Below are 20,283 nucleotides of genomic sequence, written 5' to 3'. Positions count from 1 at the left end.
TCCTTATGGTCTAGCTTAGTTTCAAGGTGATACAGCAAAGCATGTTCTGAGATCTGAAAGCAGTTAGGAAGTACAGGGTGTAAGGAGAAAGGCTACCCATTGGCTGTGAGGCCGAAGAGATACTGAAATCATATCATGGAAAGCCAAAGTAGGCCAAGAGAAGGAGCTTGAACTTTTTCTTTGAGACTATAGGGGGCAACTGACAAGTTTAATACAGCCAGAGAATAACAGGTTCAAAGATGTGTTTTAAAAGAATCACTTGGTCCAGATCTAGTTTTTATCATTTAAAAAAAAAAAAGAAAAAAAAAGAATCACTTGGGTGGCAATATTGAGCACGAATTAGAAGAGATAAGACTGAAAGACTACGACAATATTCTACAATATTCCAGAAAAAGGTATACAAAGTGGAATGGGTTAAACTTTGGGATCAATTGGATATAGTGTTTGAGGTGTGGTACTAAGTGCTTTTCTTAAGTTATTCTTTTTTTTTTTTTTTAATTTTTTAAGAGATGGGGATCTCACTCTATTATCCAAGCTAGAGTGCAATGGCCTGATCATAGCTCACTGCAGCCTCAAACTCCTGGGCTCAAGTGATTCTCCCACCTTAGCCTCCCAAGGAGCTGGGACTATAGTTGCACACCACCACATCTGGCTAATTTTTTTTATTTTTTGTAGAGACAAGATCTCACTATGTTGCCCAGACTGGTCTCGGACTCTTGGCCTCAAGTGATTCTCCCACCTCAGCCTCCCAAAGTGCTGGAATAACTGATGTGAGCCACCATGCCCAGCCAAATTATTCCTTTTAATACTCACTTTAAGTTTAGTATTATAAATCCCATTTAATAGATGAGGAAACTGAGGCTTGGACCCAAGTTAAACTTGGATAAGGTCACATAGTGGGTAGGGAAATGGGAATTTTTTTTTAATTTCAAAGTATTACAGGGGTACAAATGTTTTTGGTTATAAGGATGGCTTCTGTAATGCTTGAGTCAGGGTTAAAAGTGTGTCCTACATATAGATAGTGTTCATTGTACCCATTAGGTAGGTTTTTGCCCATCCCCTCCTTCCTCTACCCCCCTGATTGACTTCCATTGAGTAATACTTCCCTCTATGCATATGTGTGCTCATCAGTTAATTCCAATTTAATAGTGAGTACATATGGTGTTTGTTTTTACATTTTTTAGATACTTCACTTAAGATAATGGTCTCCAGTTCCATCCATATTGTTACAAAAGACATTAAGTTATCCTTCTTCATGTCTGAGTAGTACAATCCTACTACTGGGTATTTAACCCAAAGGAAAAGAAGTCATTTTATCAAAAAGACACCTGCACTTGAATGTTTACAGAAGAACAATTCACAATTGTAAAGATGTGGAATCAACCCAAATGCCCATCAATTCATGGGTAAATTAACAAAATGTGGTATATGAATACCATGGCAATTGAAACTTTAATGCTTATTTAAAAAAAGTCCCATGACAGATTATTTAATGCTGATATATATGACTTAAAGCCTGTTCATAAATATTTTCTACTACCTTGGGGTGTCAACCAATATACAACCGAAATAAATTGCTTTATATAACAAGAAGGTAAGTTTGGATACACTGAATACCTCCTTCAACAGCACATTTAACCTTGATGGATGATAAAAATCCACGTTTTCTTTTTTTTTTTTCTTTTCTTTTTTTTTTTTTTTGAGACAGAGTCTCACTCTGTTGCCCAGGCTAGACTGAGTGCCGTGGCGTTAGCCTAGCTCACAGCAACCTCAAACTCCTGAGCTCAAGTGATCCTCCTGTCTCAGCCTCCCGAGTAGCTGGGACTACAGGTATGCACCACCATGCCCGGCTAATTTTTTCTATATATATTTTTAGCTGTCCATATAATTTCTTTCTATTTTTAGTAGAGATGGGGTCTCGCTCTTGCTCAGGCTGGTCTCGAACTCCTGAGCTCAAACGATCCGCCCACCTCGGCCTCCCAGAGTGCTAGGATTACAGGCGTGAGCCACCGCACCCGGCCCACGTTTTATTTCTTAAATAACTTTTTTAGTCCTTGATGAGATCCTAAATTATAATGGACTAAAAACAACTTTTACCTAGTAGTGATTTATTTAAAAAAAAAAATCTTTCTTAATAAAGAAAACTCTTTGTACCAAGCAATATTAGGCTCATAAAAAATTACTATATACTCTTATGACCTATTTATACCACTTTTAATAAAAGGTTACATGAATATATTGACTCAAATAGTATATAATTAGAGGCTATAATCCACAAGGATTTAAAATTGCCAAATTAAATTTCTCTCTATGTATATAATAAGGAATACAAAACTCTAATAAAAATTCCTAGTACTTAATTTTAGAAATTTAATATATATTGATTTTTAAAATATACCTTGGCTACAACAGAGAGATCATCGGGATAGTTTTACTTTGCATGCTTATGTCAAAAGCAACTTGAGGCATAACCACAAAGCCTAAAAAAGTTGCCCTCACTGCCAGCGTTGTTCTTCCACCACTCCTCTCTCCAAGCACCCATCTTAATTAACTGTGGTCATAACGTTGGTGTTCTTATGGTCTCAAAGATGATACTTTACACTACCTGATTGCCTCTAGCAACCAGATGAGTAATGTCTAAATCACTGAGAGGAATGACAGTTCTCCACTCAAATGTCTTCAAGAAAAAAACCACAAAGATTACAGAAAGAACTCTAATTTGGGTGTTAGGATTAAGATCACCTTTGCTGAGACTAGGAAATAAGGTTGTTAGCCCAAGTATAATGGCTCAAAGAGAGCTGCCTGGGAGATAACACAACACTAACCACTCAATGCCAATCATTAAACATTTCCATTACGCCTATCCTTAGGCAAATTTACTTATCCAATAAGAATCTTAATTTTATAACTCTAATACCTTATTCTTCACTTCATATAAAAACAGAAACCATATATCTTTGAAATAGTTCCAGGTATCCTACCTGATTAAAAAGCAGCCTTATTTTAAACTCAATCTCCTTTTAAAAAAATTTAATCTGAGTAGGCACTAACCCTGGATACAAAAATCATTTGCCAACTAAGTTATTTAGCAAGAAATGATTTGAATATTTATGTTTTTTCTTGATTTAAAAAAGATAAATAAGAAAACATAACTCCTCAGTGAAAGCCATCCAAAGGTAATTTCAGATTCTCTAAATTATAAATCGAAGAAATAGTCAAGGGAATGAATTTTCAAACTCAGTTCCAGTACATATTAGACCTTAAAAAAAATATTAGATACTGGGTCTTCTTCAGAAACATGCTTAAATTTGTGATATGAAAAAGAAATGAATTCATTCGTCAATAATAAGGCAATTTTGAAGAGGAAAATGTAAAAAGAAACAAGTCTATCTTGATTTTTTTCAGTTCATGTTTAATAAATTGCTTTGGAAGTAAACTTTCTTTGTTCTTTTATTCCATCTGCTGTAGAGTAAGGACTATAAAATCATTGATAAATGGCTAGAAAAGCTTTCTTTTCACCATAGTGACAGTATATACCCTTACATAAATACCATTTAAGCTAACTCTAGGCATACACAGGATCACCAAAACACTCCATTTCACTCGTTTTACTTTTCCTGACCTTAATATCTCAATAGGAAACCCTACTGGGATGAGATATTATTCTGGAAATAGTTGGATTGATTCTTTCTTACTTGTGGGCTCTGTGGCAGGTTACAATCCTACCTGACAAAGATAGGATTCTCATCATAGTTTAAACAACATGAAATATCAGAGAGAAGAAAATGATTGTTACAACACTGAGGTCCAGGGGCAATGTGTACCTAGTGCAAACAACCATGAGTTGGTTCAGAAATTGCTGAGGTCAACCCACACGTAAATGCCTTGCAGGTCTCTCAAAATAACTAAGATTACCTTGGAATGCCTTGACACCAGCTAAACTGACAAACAAATGCTGCATGAACTTAAGATATTTTTACTGCAAAGGCAACTGGTCAAGAGGATGGACTTGAGCCAGACCACCTGGCTCTGGAATTTATCAGCTTATATTCTTTATTATTAATTAACTTTCCTGTGCCCTAGTTTCCCTACCTAAAAAGTAAGAATAATAAAATAGAGGATGATCATAGGATAAAATTAGTTACTATATGTAAAATGCTAAGAATAGTGTCTGGCACTTGGTAAGCATTACATGTATGAGCTTTGTATTGGTGCTTTCCCTATGGTAGAAGAATAGAAGGACCATCCATAATAAGTCAGATTTTGACCACATGATGTAAGATTATGTTTAAGATCTAGCTGTTCTGCTAGTGAAAGGGAGAGGTAGGTAAGAGGAAGTCCTGATGCTCTGGAAGTTCAGATTAGCTCTGGTACTCTATACAGCAGCCATACTTCTTCTGCCTAGAAAGCTCTAGTGACTTCAGGATCAAAGGAAACTTTCAGAAAAGCTGGTAGAGAGAAAGACCAAAGGGAAATAAATGTAGAGGGTAGAGGAGAGGGAAACAGATATGATTTGGGGCTAAGAATTTCTGGCAGCACTATTATCATTCCAAGCATTGGGAGTCCCTCCCTCATCTAGGGTGCAATTAGAGTACAAAGCAAGAGTAGAGAAGACCATCAAGTAACCCACCTTGGATCCACAAAGCATGGGGTAAATATTCATGGGTTATTTTCCAGGCATGCTGGAGGGATGCTCACGTCACTTCGGTCCTATAAATTGGTTAGTCCCAAGATCATCTTGAATTGTAGTAAATTCTAGTTCCTTCACAAAACACATATCCAAATTGTTAACTTTTCCTTTTTTTCCAGATGTGTTGTTAATATCAAAGCCCTTCCAAAGAGGTGTTATGATAGATAAGAAATATATATAATAAAATGGATATCGTAGACTATGGTCAAATAGTAACTATAAAAGACACATACAACTTAGCTAGATTAAATCATGAAGAAATAGAAACTCTGAACAAACCAGTAATAAGTAAGGAGACTGAATCAGTAATAAAAAGTCTCCACAGGCCGGGCGCGGTGGCTCACGCCTGTAATCCTAGCACTCTGGGAGGCCGAGGTGGGCGGATCGTTTGAGCTCAGGAGTTCGAGACCAGCCTGAGCAAGAGCGAGACCCCATCTCTACTAAAAATAGAAAGAAATTATATGGACAGCTAAAAATATATATAGAAAAAATTAGCCGGGCATGGTGGCGCATGCCTGTAGTCCCAGCTACTCGGGAGGCTGAGACAGGAGGATCCCTTGAGCTCAGGAGTTTGAGGTTGCTGTGAGCTAGGCTGACGCCACGGCACTCACTCTAGCCTGGGCAACAGAGAGAGACTCTGTCTCAAAAAAAAAAAATAAAATAAAAAAAAAAATAAAAAGTCTCCACAATCAAAGAAAAGCTCAGGAACTGATGGCTTCACTGCTGAATTCTACCAAACACTTAAAGAAAAATTAATACCAATCCTTCTCAAACTCTTTCAAAAAAAATTAAGAGAAGGGAAAACTTCCAAACTCATTTTACAAGGCTAGCATTACCCTGATACAAAACCAGACAAAGATACTTCAAGAAAAGAGAGCTATAAGCCAATAGATACAAAAATCCTCAACAAAATACTAACAAACAGAATTCAACATCACATTAAAAGGATCATTCACCATGATCAAGTGGGATTTACTCCTGGGATGCAAGGATGATTTGACACACACAAATCAATAAATGTAATATACCATATTAACAGAATAAAGGCCAAAAACCATATGATCATCTCAGTAGATGCAGAAAAAGCATTTGACATAATTCATATTTATAATAAAAACTGTCAACAAATTAGGTATAGTAGAAATGGACCTCAATACAATAAATATGACAAACCCATAGCTAACATACTCAATGGTGAAAAGTTAAAAGTTTTTCCCTTAAGATTTGGAACAAGAATGCCCACCTACTCTCATCTAGTCTATTCAGTGTAATACTGTAAGTCCTAGCAAGAGCAATTAGACAAGAAAAATAAATAAAAGCATCAAAATCAGAAAGAAAGAGATTAAATTGTCTGCAGACAATAAGATCTTATATCTAAAAACCCCTAAAGACTCCACCAAAAAACTGTTATAACTAATAAACAAGTTCAGTGAAGTTATAAAATACAAAGTCAATGTATAAAAATCAGTAGTGTTTCTATATACTAACAATGAACTATTCAAAAAAGAAATCAAGAAAACAATCTCATTTATAATAGCTATCAAAAAATATACTTACGAATAAATTTAATCAAGGAGGTAAAAGACCTGTACACTAAAGACTATAAAAAACTGATGAAAAAAATTTTAAAGACACAAATAAATGGAAAATATCCTATGTTCATGGAATGGAAGGATTAATATTGTTAAAATGTTCACACTATTTAAAGTGATCTACAGAGTCAATGCAATCCCTATCAAAATTCTGTTGACATTTTTCACAAAAATAGAAAAAAAAAATCTTAAAATTCATATGAAACCACAAAAGACCCCAAATACCAAAGCAATCTTGAGCCAAAACACAAAGCTGGAAGCATCACACTATCTGACTTGAAAATCTACTACAAAGCTATAGTAATCAAAACAGTAAGGTTTAGTACTGGCATAAAAAAAGACACAAAGACCAATGGAATAGAATAAGAAGCCCTAAAATAAATCCACACATTACAGTCAATTGATTTTCAACAAAGATGTTGTGTTGGTCTGTTTTGTGCTGCTATAAAGAGATGCCTGAGGCTGGGTCATTATTATAAAGAAAAGAGGTTTATTTGCCTTACAGCTCTGCAGACTGCACAAGAAGCATAGTGCATCTGCCTCTGGTGAGGGCTTCCGGGAGCTTCAAATCAAGGCAGAAGGCAAAGGGGAAGTAGGTGTGTCACAGGGTGAGAAAAGGAGCAAAGAAAGAGAGGAGGTGGTGCTAGACTCCTTTAAACAACTAGCTCTTCTGTGAACTAATAAAGTGAGAACTCATTCAATATTGCTGGGAGGGAACCAAGCCATTCATGAGGGATACCCCTCATGACTCAAAAAGCTCTCACCAGGCCCCACATTGAACACTGGGGATCAAATTTCAATATGAGATTGGGAGGTGCCAAACATCCAAACCACATTAGATGCCAAGAACACACAATGAGGAAAGGGCACTCTTCAATAAATGATGCTGGGAAAACTGGATATCCACATACAAAACAATGAAATTAGACCCTCATCTCACACCACATACAAAAATCCAGCTCAAAATGGAATAAAGACTTAAATATAAGACCCGAAACTAAAAATCCTAGAAGAAAACAGAGAGAAAAAGTTTCTTGGCCTTGGCAATGATATCTTGGATATGATACCAAAAACACAGGAAACAAAAGCAAAAATAAAGAGCTGTGATTACATCAAACTAAAAAGCTTCTGCACAGGGGGAAAAAAAACAAAACCAAAAAACAAACAAACAAAAAAAACCCAAAAACTCCACAAAAACAGAGTGAAGATCCAACCTATGGAAGAAAATATTTGTAAATCATACATCTGATAAGGGGTTAATATCCAAAATCTATAAAGAACTCAAAGAATTTAATAGTAAGAAAACAAAAAAAACCTGATTAAAAATGAGCAAAGGATCTAAATAGTCATTTCTCAAAAGAAGACTTACAAATGACCAACAGGTAGATGAAAAAATGTTGAACAGCACTGATCATCAGGGAAATGCAAATTAAAACCAAAATGAGATATCACCTCACACCTGTTAGAATGGCTAGTATCAAAAACACAAAGGATAGCAAGTGTTGGCAATGCTGTAGAGAAAAAGGAACTCTTGCACACAGTTGGAAAACAATATGGAGGTTCCTCAAAAAATTAAAAGTAGAACTACCGTATGATTCAGCAGTCCCCCTGCTGAGTATGTAGCCAAAGGGTATAAAATCAGTATGCCAAAGAGATACCTGACTCCCATGTTTATTGCAGCACTATTCACAACAGCCAAGACATGAAAACAACCCAAGTGTCCATCAACGGATATTGAATAAAGACAACGTGATATATATACACAATGAAATACTACTTAGCTTTTAAAAAGAAGGAAATCCTGTTATTTGCACAACTTTGATGAACTTGGAGGACATTATGTTAAGTGAAATAGGGCAGGCACAGAAAGACAAATACTGCAAGATCTCACTTACACGTGAAGTATAAAAAAGACGAAATCATAGAAACAACAGAGTAAAATGGTGATTACCAGAGGCTGAGGGGAGGGAAGAGTTGAGGGGTTTGGGAAGATGTTGGTCAAAAGGCACAAAGTTTCAGTTAGACAGGAGGAATAAATTCAACGGATCTATTGTACATCATGGGGACTATAGTTAGTTTAGTTTACATTAGGGTTCATCTTGGTGATGTTCATTCTATGGGTCTGGGAAAATTTATAATGACATGTACTCACCATTACAGTATTATATAGAGTAATTTCACTGCCCTAAGAATCCTCTGTATTTGCTTACTCATCCCGCCCTACTCCCACCTTTGGTAGCCACTGATCTTTTTACGGTCTCAATAGTTTTGCCTTTTCCAGAGTGTCATATAGGTGGTATCATAAGGTATGTAGCTTCTTTCATTTAGTAATATGCATTTAACTTTTCCCCATGTCTTTTCATGGTTTGATAGCTCATTTATTTTTAGTGCTGAATAATATTCCATTGTTTGGATGAATGTAACCATTTTTAAAGTTGGTTTCTGTTTACTGTTTTCTTAAAACAGAATTCACCAGGATAGTTGGAAAAACATTATCTAATTTTTGACTAATATATTCACATGGTTCAAACATAAAGCATAAAATAGTGTTTAATTTAAAAAAACTCCCTCATGCAGTACCATCTGCTAAGTTCCCGTCCCTGCATACACACAACTGGCAATCCCTCTTTATTAGTTTGTTTATCCTTTCTCAGGTTATTTTTCATGCAAAGACAATATAAATGTGTATGTATATACACACACACACACACACACACACGCACAAACACATATCATACACGTGCACAATTTCACCCTGTTTGTTTTTCCACAAATATTTTAATAGTTTACTTTATAAACTGTTCTGTATTTTTCCTTCTTAATTAGTAATATATGATGATTTTTTTCATATTAGTACATAAAGCATATCTTCATTTCATAGCTGTATCCATTGTGTTAATATACCATAATTTATGCAACTGGTCCTCTAATAATGAACACTTGCATTTAGGATACAATTAAATTACAATCATGGAATCATTTGTCTATAAAGAATCAACAAATTTTGAACAAAAGTTAAATAATCTCCTATAGCTAAAACAGTGCCATCAGAGTTACTATGCTAATTCAGGTATTTAGAATAATAGTTCTAAGTCTAAAAAGTAAAAATCTATTTCTAAAACAAAGAATCCATAGTATTAGTAACAAATCTACTTGGTCATACTTGGATTTTTATTTTGAGTTTACTAAATATTTTGAATAATGTTACCCATATGATTCACTCACATGATATGTCAGGGAAATTGTCAGGCTTCAAGAAGCCTACCTGGTTTGCTCATGACTGCCACAGGGATTTTGATTTTGATTCATGGCATGTGAAAGCATTATTGGAAAGCAGAAAGAAAATAATTAAGTGGCCCTTAAAATCTTCACTGTCCTTTAAGACACATGTGAACAAATGTCTGGGGAAAATGTCATCTACTAACTAAAAACAATGACTCTTTGAGCATCTGCCCATGGACATATAAAAATTTAACCATTACAAGTGATGTTTATTCACCTGATTAGATAAACTAAATTCTGGTTATAATTTATAATTCATTACTTTATGTAACTAGAAGAGTCACACATTTAAGTCCGCCAACTTTTAAACTTGACATTGTTTTATTCTGGTAATGGTCTATTTCCTGTAATGAGTTACACAATTAATATGTCTTACCTACAGTCTAAGACTAAGTCTCTCTTAGTCTCTAAGAATAATTTAATACAAACACTGGGAATCTTTGTATATTAAAGTGCATGAAAAATATTGGGACAGGTGAAAACCACCTATATCCACTTCAAGTAGTCATTAGTGCCTCTACATTTCAACTTGTGGATAAGAATTATTCAAAGCAACATTTTAAAACTACTTCTAATTAAAAAGAGAGGAAAATTATACTAGTAAATGGAGAATATGTCTACACCGAGATAAGAATATTACTTAACGGTAATTTTTCATATCTCAGAAATTTAGGCTATAATCCGATCCTTTAAGATTTTAAAATTTTAAATTTTATATATCCATTTACATGTTATTTTTTAATATCAGCTCTTCATAAAATACCACGTTAAATTATATTTTTTAGTCTTTTTACTAAAGAATGTAAAATTTTTTACCAAATTTATAAAGATTAAAATGTTAATCTTTAGTTAATCTTTGAAATGATCTGTGTTGTAGACAGAATTTTGGTTAAGCAGTTGTTTATTTTCAGCTATGCTCTATAATGTTAAAGCAAAATTGTGACAAAATAAATATTCTCTGAAGAATTCAGATTGAAAGACCTTTAGGGATTTCATTTACTTTAAAATTCACTCTAGATCTAATCTTTCATATGAATGGAATATAAAAGTGATAGCAATAGTTAGCATATCTTTGCTAACTATAGAAACCCAAGCCTGGTAATTATCTACAACTTTTTACATACAGATATCCTTATGGTTATTTATACTCCAGTCTCCTTCAAATATACATACTTAATAAAAACTAACATGTTTGTTTATGAAGAACATATTTGGGAATCTTAAAAATAACAATGTCCACATAGTTATATGATAATAAATATTTGGGGGATACTGAATTATGTGCCTACTATACAGAATGAGTATGACATGGTTCTGCCCTTGAGAACTTCACAGCTTAGTGAATGGGACAAATGTGTAAAAAAAAATAAGCAGGAAAATATAAGTTTATGGGAGAATGTTTAGGAATACTAACTGTATTGGTTTCCTAGGGTTGCCGTAACAAAGAACTACAAACTGGGCGGCTTAAAACAACAGAAATTTATTGTCTCAGTTCTGGAGGCTAGAAGTCCCAGAAAGTATGGGCAGAGGCCTCTGAAGGCTCTAGGAAAGAATTCTTCCTTGTCCCTTCTAGTGGCTCCTGGCTTTCCTTGGCTTGCAGCGGCTTCACTTCAATCTCTGCCTCTGTCTTCACACGGCCTGTTTCCTGTGTATGTCTCTGTGTGTCCCCTCCTCTTCTTATAAGGATACTAGTCACTGAATATAGGGCCCACCCTAATCTAGAATGACCCTCATCTTAATTATATACACAAAGACCCTATTTCCAAATAAGGTCACATTCTGAGGTTTCAAATGGACATGAATTTTGGGGGGACATTATTCAACCCACTTCATTGACCATGTATGAGGAAAAAGAACAAAAAATACTTGTCAGGTTGTGTATGTAAACTTCAAGTGTTCTACAATTTACCAACTTCTTAAAAGTTCTTAAAATATTAGGAGTTTTACAAATATTCATTTCAACAACGGGATCTGAAGTGATTTAACAGAATATCCTCAAAGTCTCAAAGAGTTATTATATTTTGATCTATATTAATAGCTATTCAAAATTTAGTCTGTAAAGTACAGATGACTGTTGCATCCATTCTTGCTTGCCCAGCATACTTCATCAGAATTAAGGGCAAGGTTTATTTTCTTTCTGATGAGACATCAATGAGATGTTGTGGTTTTTACTAAGTATAATTATTCTTTCTTTTCAGAAAGAATAGAAGTATAGCCATTACCATTACAACAAAAGACTGGCTTTCCCATTATCTGAGGGATTCTTAAATGCACTAGAGGTCCCCCAAATCACAATGTGGCAATGATCTAAGTTAACTGGCAAGACAGAGTTAAAATATACTTTATATCTTTAATTATACAGCTTATGAAATAGTATTTTTATGGTAAGAAATGATAAAATTATTGACTAAGATTTAGTTTCAAATTTGGGCTTAATTACTATTTTCTAATATAAAAAGAAGAAATATTTCTTTGAGTTTTTGGATTTTAAAAAAGATCTATGTCATAGCATTCATGGTTTTTAGTTCTTTTTGATAAGAATCATTATCCATTTGTTATGTGTGCTTTATAAAATGTCTGATAGATGTTCTACCTTCTTCAAAAACATGATTCTTTAGAAAATGAATTCTATAATATGCTTGCTACAAATATGGTCTCTTCCCATCTCTGTTTTAACAGTAGCTTAAATAATGCAAGTACAAATGCCACTTCCTTAAATATCTGATGGGTCCTCAGGCATGTGGTAGCTTGGTAGCTTTGTCCCCAAGCCTTTTTTTCTTTCTTTCTTTCTTTCTTTTTTTTTTTTTTGGCCTGTCAGCTGTGAGAAACAGTTTTCTACCAATTACTGTCACAATATGAATAAATTCAAAACTGAAAATATAAGCACTGAATATTTTCAGTAAATTTATCCCAAAACTACATTAAAATAAAAATTTACCATTTAAACAAGGATTTAGCAAGTAATAAGGAAGAAACATCACATTGTACCTTGTCTTCTATAAATAAAAATACAATATAAGAAGATAAACCAACAAGCATTCATGCAAAGAAGAAAAATGGGCAAATGACAGCAAGCATATAAAATGAAATGAAAAAGAAAAGTTATAGTTGCAAAGAGAGCATCAATTAAGAAATACGACTTAAAACATTATGGAGTTACTGGGTTTTTCCACTTTTTTGGATGATTATATTTTGAAAAACATTTATTTAGCATTTACCTCTTTATCCAGCACCAATTAGTGTCTTTTAGTGTGTGGCTCTAAATAAACAATAAGCAAGCATCTGGTTCCTAACATGTTTTGGTTTAAAAGATGTTAAGAAAGAAACATCCTATAAAAATTAGCAATGTCTTAAGGTTATCACTACTAATAATGCCCCAAATAAACAAGACACAGTTGGCTCTTACTCTAAACTGGTCTATGCTAAAACTTTTTTGGGGGGATGGGGGGGTAAAAAAAGTTATATGCTTATAGGTATGACCAATAAATACACAATATACAATCCCCATGGTCTGATCCTTGTTTGGTCAAAACACTGTTCTTCTAGTCTCTGAATCACAATCAGTTTTGACACCAGGGTGATGATGCACAATTATTTCCAGAACATATTCTTTTAAATACACTTTCAGAGTAAGCATTATATTACCTTTTGTGTATTCTCAATCTTCTCAAATGTAATTTTTAAAATAACATTGATGGTCTATGTACATTATAGGTTGCAGTTTAACAAACTCCCACAGAAGATTTGGGCCTGAAAGTCATAGTTTGTGTTATCACTAACCTCTACCTCTCTCTGACTCTCCCTCCCCTCCTTATCGCCCATATTCAATCAACCACCAAGTCATGCTGTCGTTTCTTTCCTAATGTCCCTTACAAGCCGGCATATTTTACAGCTCAGCTACCACTCTTCATTTCAGATTAGCACCACGTGCCTGTATGATTACAATAACAATTGAATACTAAATGATCACCTGTACTACAATCCATCTTGCCAGAACAGTCTCCCTAAAATGCCCCCTTAATCATGTCATAACTTCCAGAACTATTCCAAGGCTTCCCATTTTCTATAGAGCCATTTCCCAAAATATGTTTTATAGAATACCAGAGTTTCACAAAATTTTAACATGTTTCAGTTTTTAAAAGGGAGGAGGGAGAAAGGGATGGATTCTCTTGCCAAGTGTAGGTTAATAGAAAAGGTGGTTTCTTTACAGCAAGATTTTTCAGAGCTTTTGATATGCTAAATACATGTTGCATATATCCAAGGGTGGGAAAGTATGCATTTCACAAATTCATTTCATCACAGAACGCTTTTTACCACATGGTACCTTGTAACTCTCCGAGAACATTAGAAGAGTTTTTAAAAAGCATAAACTCTTGAGTTTGTTCTTTATGATTCTCTAAAGTCTGACCTCAAACTATTTCTAAACTTGTCTCTTACTAACTTCAGTATGAACTTCCACCTTCAGCTAGACTGTACATTCACTGTACTGAGCCAGTTATATGCATGTATGACTCTGTCCACCTTCCTACCTACAAAAACTCTTAACCCTTCATAGCCAAGTTCAAGTTATGTTTCCTCCACAAAGCCTTCCTTAACAATTCAAGTGCACATTAATCTCTTCCTTTTCTGAATTATACCACTTATGCTTCATCTAGTGCTCCATGTGACACTCAATCACTGGTCTAAACATAAATCTTCTAGAGATCTAACTTTGAATTTAGTTTTTGTTCGTAGTCTCTTCTCACACACTGGAGAGTAAAACCCCCGAAAGAAAAGGTATACCTTTTACATATGTCCTATAGTATCTACAACTTTGCAGTTAATGGGGCCTCAAAAATATTTGCCAACTAGATGGAAAAAAATGTTTAGGATAGTTTGCTATTTGCTTCTCCAGATCCAGTCCCCACCTTTCTGCTCTCTGTCCCAGAAAGCTGACCTATATAAATTACATCAACAGGTTCCCTTGCCCTCTGGTTCCTAGTGGGATTTAGCTAATAGGGAATAACTTCAGAAGACTGAAGAGGAGAATGAGGTCAGAGAATTTATTTTGCTGGCTTCCTCCCTGCAAGGTCAAATGGACTGTTTCCTTTGGCCCAAGGTCATAACTGTCTCCATGTCCCAGAAACCATTTCTTCCCCTCACCCTTTCAGCACTGGAAATGGTAAAGACAACCTACTCTTATCTTTCCAGTATTGCACTTGTGGTTTTTTATACGCTGTGGTTTCCCTCCTAGACCCCGTCCACACATTCACATAGTCCCTTTATTAAACTCTCCTAAAATTACCTAATTTGAATGTGTTGTTTCTTGCCTAAATCCTAACTGATACAGATGGTAGATATAAATTACTTAGCTGTTTAAAAAAGTAGTTACTAGTCTCATAATACTAAGAATAGGCAATGAATTTGTTTTGAGAATCTAGAGTGAAATACAAGCTATAGTCTACAATGAGTGTTGGATTATGAACCACATGGGGGAAGAAACCATGTGCTTAGAAAAGTCCCAAACACATTGTTTGCAATAAACATTCACCTACCTGGGTCTGACAGTCTATGGCAGAGGCAGTGCTTACCAAATATGCACAAGCTCCTCCACATTTTCCAGCCTCCTCTGCAGCAGTTAGATGGCGGTCGAGTGACTGGACAGTGGAATATGCGTAGAAGTGTTATACGCCTCTTCCAGGCCTGCCCTTAATGTCATTCCAAGTGAGCCCTCAACTCTCTTCTTCCCTTGTCATTGTTGAAAACTTTTCCCAAATATGTCAATACAAGATAAATGAGTACTGGCTGATTCAAAAAATAAACATTTGTGTTAACCCACTGAGTTTTGCGGTTTATTTATTATTTAACTAACACAGAGTCAAGTATCCTCTATTTATAACAATTTCATATTTTAAATAATACAACTGATTTCACTTTCTCTTTAGATACTAGAGCTTATTAAAATTTTTGCTATGACAAGATAAACTGAAGACTAATCATATGCTTTAGGTTATACAATGAAGAAAAATATATGCCTCAATAATAATTTATTATCGACAAATAGGGAACAAAACTAAAAACATTCTTTTTATTTGTTTAGCATTAAGTAAGCCTGAGAATAAGATAACTATAAAAAAGAGGTGATTATGATCTGAGTGAGGAGTTCTACCTCCAGACTGAGACCCAAGGTACAGGCCCATATATTGTTCTTTTTGGTGTAGCCAGAGAAGAAGAGAAGAGCTTCTGTGGTTAAAAATACAAGATACAAAGAATGGTGCTTCCAGAAGTTTGGAACATTTTTAGATTTGCTAGGTATTTCTTTTATGCTTTAATCTCTTCTTGCCTATGTTTGTTTTACACTGTGTTTAAAAATCTTTTACTTCAAAAACATAAGAGAAAAATAAAGGAATAGATTTGTCTTGTTCTTTGTTATCTGTTAAAAATACACTTTATTCTCAAGCAGTGGGTTAAGCTTTTGAAATTTTTAGGTTCCAAATGTTTTAATCCCTCATGGCTATTTAATACTCATATTTAGAAAATGGAATGTTACCAAAGGAGAATACATTTTTTATCTATATATATATTTACCTATCTAAAATGTATACATATTTGAATTCATACATAAGAGCAGATAGCCATTTTGCATTATTTGAGACTTTTAAAACTCTCATCTCTTTTTGAGATTTAGTTCTTACTAGTATTACTGATTTGAGCAACTGTCCTTGACTTTGTGTTCCTTTCATAGTCTGAAATGCTGTTTTGTTGAATTTTGCTTTTAGATGCCTTAGGCAACTATTACAATGTATCAAAAATATATGGTGTGTGTTTAATTGTTATATGGGAACACATCAGGCTCCCTATCTTGCTGCCATCACATTTCTGTGGCTACAGTTCAGACATTTAGTGTACTTAAAATGCAGTCATGTGCCACATAATGACGTTTCAGTCAATGATAAACTGCATATATGATGATGGTCCCATAAGATTGTAATACCCAATTTTTACTGTACCTTTTTTTCTATGTTAAGGTATGTTTAGATACACAATACTTAGCATTGTGTACAATGCCTACAGTATTCAGTACAGTAATATGATGTGCAAGTTTGTAGCCTAGAAGCAATAGACTATACTTTATATAACCTAGGTGTGTAGTAGGCTATATAACACCTAGGTTTGCATAAGTATACCCTATGATGTTCATGCAATGATGAAACTGCCTGACGATATATGTCTCAGAATGTATCACCATCATTAAGTGACACATGACTATACTAGTTAGTCAGAGCACTCCCCTTTAGCTGATTTTCTATCTCTTATCGGGATCATTTACAGGTGTATTGCAAGTAATGTTTTTTTTTTTTTTTTTCCAAAGATCTTTCCATTCCTCTTGAAACAAACACTAACCTATTTTTTTCTGTAGAACTTTCTTAAGGCCCCTCTTATGTCTAGGCTAGACTATACATATAACTCCCTAGAGCACTACCTTCCTTGGCTATAATAAACTCTAAATTATATACTGATTCCTTTCAAGTTTCTACTTTACTGATCAGTTTTCTGCTGGGTAATCAGAATTAGGCCACAAGTAAAACATGTTTTAACTCTCCCTCTGATATCATAAATGAGAACTTTAGCTACTGATTTATCAAGTGAAACAATAAGTGTGGTATGTATTTATTTATATGTATTTTTCCCTACAGAGTTAAATATAAAAGCATCCCTTGTTTGTCTAATTTTTCCACAGTCCTTTTTTTAGTAAGTTATAACTACTTCTTAAGTGGTTCTTAGTGTCACTTTGGTTTATCCCTCCTCTGACTTTTAAAAATATATTTGAACCAAAACACTTTCCAAGAAAGAAAGAATTCTAAGGAGAGTTTAAGATTATCAGAGCCAACAAACAACATAAATTTCTGCTGAACAAACACTGAAATAAATATATTTGTATGTATAAGTATTTTCAATACTTACCATATAAGAAAAGCGTCCTAAGTATTATAGTTCTAGATTTACAAATTACAGGTTGATTAAATGAAAATGTAAACCATTCTATGATTAAAAATTAAATCTATACCACAAAATAGGTATCACATGGAATAAGATAAAACAGATTTATAGAATGAGGGATGATATATAATAAAGGCCTACTTGAAATGATGTCTTTAATATCTATCATATTACTATACTAAATTATGTATTAGCATATACAGACAGCATGAAAAAATTCTGCATTACTGTCTTCACATAATGTAATAATTAAGGCCCCCAAATACCCTATATAAACCCAACTTCTTAAAAGTTATCTGGGTGAAAACATAATAGTTATCTGATGGTTGCTGAGAGGTAAGGAACTTGCCACCCACATCAATAACTTTCATGTGAACTGAAGTAGTTAATAAGCATGATGGACTCTATCAAGAGGTCTATAAAAAATTTAGCTTAAAAGAGTAGACAAAGGAACTACCCAGAAGAGATGATGGTGATATGGTAGACAGTCAGGGAAAGGAGATAAGGAAATAGACAGGTGATATACCTAAGGTAAAGAAAAATGGTAATTAATGAAGAAATGGGTGTTTGGCAGAAACAGGATAAGGAAATATTAATGTCATTTAAAATAAAAAATTATATTATGTAAACTGCTTGGCCTTTTGCTAGGAGACCTTATTAGTTATCTGGGGAATTAGAAGAAATCTTCAAATATGCTTATAAACTATTTTTTAAAAAGGGAAGAAGGAAGCAAGAGGAAAACGAATACTAAAATAAGTATCATATAACATCTCTTGTGAATAAATTTAGACTTACTGGACTTTTAATAAAACAGACTGAAAACACGTCACATTTTTAAAATGCTAAGAAAGAAAACGGCTGAGGCAAAAAACTAATTAGAAAACAAAATCATGGTTTTACACATAAAAGATCTAAATTAAAGAGTTGATACCTCAAAAAGAAAAGTGGTCCATACTAAATAGTAAGATTCAATAAAAGGATCCAAGAGCTGAGGTCTGTTGTTGACAGCGGAGCTTGGAAGGGTTTTATTCCAAGTCTCAGTTTCTGAACCAAACCATGAATCTCTAACAATTGGTAGAAGAGCAGTATATACTCTGATCACATTAAATGGTAAGAATGAAAACTAGCGAATGAGAAAACGGGCATAGAAAGGTAAAACAGAATTGGCTGCTCTATATAATGCAACCCCAGACCTAGTTCAAAGAGCTGATATGGTTCCCTCCTTGTCATGCCCATTCTGCCTATACTCTCAAAAAACTATTAATATATCTGTCAGAAGTGCCTGGTATTAACCAGTATGTTATTTCTATCTATTAAAGACAGTATGACATATCCCCTAAGATTCCTATAGATACGTTACATTACTAAAACCAGTTCAAAAGAGCCTCACATCCACCCTACAGCAAAAACTTAAAACTACCAACTGGCTCTCCGTACTTGTGAAAACTGAATAATCTTTGAGACCCACCATTTAAAGGTATGATCTCTGTTAATCAGGGCTTAATCAGGATCACATTTTTCCTTTTCTCTAGCATTCATCTGCTAATGCACACTGTTTCCACAGTCACTCAGGCTCTTGCTGGGTCACCATAGCTCCCAGTTTTCATGAAGAATAAAGGCAAAAGTCAAAATACACTGATTCTAGCTATAAACATACCCTTCTAGAATAGGTAACTGTGAAAAGACTGGGTTAGCTGATGGCAAAGGGACATATCAACCGTTAAGATTCTAAAATGAAGAGACTAGTTGAGACTAGGGATGTACATTGTTTATACTTTAAATTGAAAGTGGGAATATACTTTTATCTGGTTGTAACAAACAGCATGACAGATGACAAACAGCTTTCCCCTTGCCTGACCTCTGTTCACTGGTGCACATCACATACTGGGGTAACGATACTTGCAGCACAGAATGCTCTAAGTGTCAACGATACTATTTCAAAAAATTTCAGAACACAGACCTAGAATATGGATATGATTTCAGAGCCAGAAAAAAAATGCAGAGTAGCTGGCAGCAATCTGACAAATTTAATAACTGTGTCCTGATCATAGTATTGTGCAACTTAAATGCTTAAACCCCAAAGAGAAATAGTGTCAAAAAAAAGAATACATTTGACCTTTCAGGCAACAACTTTAAAATGTAATGAACTCTTGCTTTTCTACTTTGACCAAGAGAATTCAATAGTACAGATAATCCAATATGCCTGGCAATCAAAATATTTCATATATTTGGCTTTTATTTTTATTTTCAAAGATTTTATTTTTTTTAGAGAAGTTTCAGGTTCACAGCCAAATTGAGAGAGAGGTACAGAGATTTCCATATATCACATGCTCCCACCCAACCACACACAGCTTTCCCCATTATCAACATCTTCCATCAGATACATGTTTTTGAAAGGAAGTGTTTACCCAAACTCTTCTCCTATCTTTTGCCAGGACTTGTATTATTTAGGTGTTGGGGGTCAGAGTGGGTAAAAACATATACTTAAACATGTAATTAAAATACAACATGGTAAGATTGCTGAAAAGTGGTCTGTATAGTTCTATAAGGGCACAGAGCTCCCTAAGATGCAAAGTGTATGCCTAGATACACATAAACTGAGCATCAAGGAGACAGATGATAGGTGAGTTAAAAAGAGAGATAATACACAAAACCTAAAACAAAGTTACCTAGTACTGGTAAGGCTGTGGGGAAAAGGCTATTCACTTGCCCTGCTGGTGAGAATGTGAACTGCTAAGG

The 20,283-nt window shown here is 34.4% G+C and overlaps 1 protein-coding gene across 2 annotated transcripts in view; it reads right to left on the bottom strand.

The window, feature by feature from the left end:
* NDUFAF2 (NADH:ubiquinone oxidoreductase complex assembly factor 2) overlaps nucleotides 1–20,283 on the bottom strand; it is a 144,303-nt gene that overhangs the window by 64,802 nt on the left and 59,218 nt on the right. The window lies entirely within an intron of this gene.

The sequence above is a fragment of the Eulemur rufifrons genome, chromosome 17, assembly GCF_041146395.1.
Source record: "Eulemur rufifrons isolate Redbay chromosome 17, OSU_ERuf_1, whole genome shotgun sequence".
In the NCBI taxonomy this organism is placed as follows: domain Eukaryota; kingdom Metazoa; phylum Chordata; class Mammalia; order Primates; family Lemuridae; genus Eulemur; species Eulemur rufifrons.
Note: the sequence above shows the minus strand (reverse complement) of the source record. Positions and strands in the feature narration are given on the sequence as shown.